Source organism: Merops nubicus, unplaced genomic scaffold (assembly GCF_000691845.1).
Source record: "Merops nubicus isolate BGI_N331 unplaced genomic scaffold, ASM69184v1 scaffold1362, whole genome shotgun sequence".
Taxonomy (NCBI): Eukaryota; Metazoa; Chordata; class Aves; order Coraciiformes; family Meropidae; genus Merops; species Merops nubicus.
Genome location: NW_008595378.1, coordinates 2097 through 5491, shown reverse-complemented (window position 1 = coordinate 5491; position 3395 = coordinate 2097).

The following is a 3395-nucleotide window of genomic DNA, read 5'->3' as shown; positions in this document are numbered from 1 at the left end:
CAGGAATCATTTGGATGCACAAGTACCAGTGTTTTGAAAATGTTTTCAAGAAGTAGACTTATGCTAGAGATCTGAAAGCAATTTTTCACTCCAGTAACTGCATTATAGAAGTATCAAGAAAATGCTTTCCAGACCTGATCTCAGTTACACAAAATAAAACCAACAAGTTACACAAAATGTTCAAAAATCTTTATCAATGAAGGAATATTTTAAAGCACCTCAAGAGTCTATATGACAAGAACTGACAGTTCCATTTGGTGAATGTGGGCAACACCTCAACTGAATTGTCCTGTAACTTTGCACTTTGCGGCACAGCATGAGAACTGGTGCTTCTAGAAAGCACACATCCAGTCCTGGTCTCTGTTTTAGGAATGGCTGCAACAGCTCCATAGATCTGGAGCATCAGAATTAAAAGCCTCCTGAATCCTCCTGCCTCAATACTCTCCATTACAACATTTACTATGTTACGCCCACATGCTCTTAAAGCACTTGTGGCTCACAGTCTTTGTTAGCCACTCATGGTCCTTGTAGTTACTGCTCTTCCTCCCAGTTTCACACTAAGCCCTAATTTCCAGCACTCTGGGCTTCTCTCCCCCATTCCAGACTGATAACATTCTTGCTACCCGTGCTCAGGACTCCACCTACACGCAGCTTCAGAGCCTGACAAAGCAACTCTGCTCTAACAATGGAATTTTAAAAAAGATTAAGATCTTATTTCTTACTGTTCCACTTTGTGTGTAAATACATGACAGCTTTGATGGAAAAAAGATGACAAACCAACCAAAAAAACTTGATGTGTACAAAATGATGTGCGCAGCAGTGACTGCTCCTGTTCATAGAATGCAACCAGTCACTTTTGTCTCTCCTCTGACTTACAATTCTACAAAGTTTTCTTTTCCATTTGCAGGAGGACTAGTGTACCTTTCCTGATAAGCTGGCTTAAAAATCTAAGATTTAAGAAAGTAAATAGACAACCAGTCACTTTTGTCTCTCCTCTGACTTACAATTCTACAAAGTTTTCTTTTCCATTTGCAGGACTAGTGTACCTTTCCTGATAAACTGGCTGAAAAATCTAAGATTTAAGAACGTAAATAGATCCCAATTGTATAAAGACTAGATAATGATATTTTTCTGCATGTCATGGGAAGAAACTGACAGCCATATTTCAATGATAAAGGTGATTCTAACCCAAATTAAAAATGTGCGCCTTAAAATTCTTAAAAAAAATCCTTCTAATACTAACGGCACAAGGGGAGAAAAGATGAAAAAAAAATATTTTGTGGTCAGCAAATTTACTGGGTACCACAGCAACATTTTAAATGAATGCTCCTATTTGAGCAGCTTCGTGAGGACAAGACAAACCATTTTTCATTAACAGAACAGGAACTGAAAGTGATGACTAGAGCCCAAAAAATGGACTCTCCAACTCCCATTGGAGACCTAATGACACCCTAGTAACTGTCAGCTGCTTACATTGAAAATACTAAACAAATTTCTCATCACCAACCAAAAGTGTTAAATCATCCACTCTTGCAAACCAGTCATTCAGACAGAAATAAACATCTTATATATTAAAAAACTGGAACAGGGCACACAGAGTAGCTGGCTGAACTAAAAATAACCTCTCTAGACGTTTGCTGCATGCCACATGGAACCTTTTAGAAAGAGAGGTGTAACACCAGAAGCGTCTAGGCTTGTATTCAAATACATTAATTATATATTAACACAGAGGGACAAATTAGGAGTTCCATAAAATCTGCTGGAAGGGTGTTGGAACACAAAATGGATCCAATAAAAGAAGCAGCAACTTGATTTAAAAGACTCAACACTTCTGTGAGAGCTGTGGACAGCAGGCAAGCTCACTGAACTGAAAAGTTCACCAAGATGAACAGACTGCTGACAATCCCCACATGGTTCTCCAGTATATTCTTATTTTTGGGATAAACATCAGAAAGTGCATATTTAGAAAGAGAAGAACCAGTACTAAATATAGTAACAGTACAGGAAAACAAAAATGTGTGTACACACATACTTGAATGCATACTTTCTATCTAAAGAACACAAAAGCAACAGGCTTTTGGCTGAGGAGAAACTTCTGTGGTAAAATCCACCTCTGACCCACAGCACACACGGCTTCACCACTCCAGATAAGGTCCCCTGTTCTGCCTGGAGAGGACGATGAAGGTCACCAGGCAGTTACAGCTCCAAGCAGGGCGGCCTGAGAGCACATTACTGCTTTGTTCACTGCCTGCATTCACAAAGTCAGCTGCAAACCACAAAGATAACGATCACCACGACATAGATCAGTGTCGTTTTATTGCCACAATGGTCTGAGAGGAGCAAGACTTGTGGGATAGAAAATATTTTAATAATGACCAAGGCCTTTTACTTTTATAGTGCTGCAGCTTTTATAAACTCCCATAGTGAATAAGACCCTTTCATTGCAGCAGTACACAAACATTACAAGGTGATGGACTCTCATTATAAAGAATTTATGGATTCAGTACCTTAAGTGGATCAGGACAAATAATTTTAATGACTAAGAGTCCAGAGATAAAGCTACTGTCAACAGATGCATTTCAGCACACAAAGCCAAATGAATTTCTTAAAGGATCTATGATGTGTTTCCTTCAGGGACGAGCGTATCACCTGATCTGAAATTCTGTTCCCTCATTACATTACCTGTGTTATAACAGATTCTGTCTTAATAAGTTGGTAGAATCTGTTAAAATACCACCACACCATCATGGAGGAGGAAACAGTGAGCAGCCAAGCTCTAACAGCACTCATTCCTTGTTTGCAAGCAGGGAAAAATATCAAAGACACAAATGTTATTGTGATATGCGATTAAAAAAATGATATTTCTCAAAATCACTGGAAGGATTCCATGAGATCTGACATGGATTGCATAAAAAAAAGAGAAGCAGATGTCAACCATCAAGGGGGAGGAAAAAAATCTATTGCCTTGGTATCCTGGTAGAACAGATGTATCTCTTAAAATAAGATTTTAAATTAAGAACATACTGATATTTGAATTTTGATCAGGTACTCCAGGCCCTAGAATAAAAATAATGAATTTCATAATACTCTCCATTTTATCCTTTCACAATGGAATCAACTTATTGACTATTTGCTTAAGTAAATTATAATTAGATTTGGCTTATATATACCTATTATAAATTACAAAAAAAGATATAAAATCTAGTCAGTTACAGCATAAAATTTAGTGCATTTTTAATAAATGTTACAAGTAAAAAAATCAGTAGCTGAAATGTTTTGTAAATGTATAGATATGTTTTTTTCATGACTTTCTACTTGCTATCATAATGCAGTAGTAGTGCAGAAGGATCATAAAATCAGTGCAAAAAGATCTTATTCTGTACAAGACTTTAAGA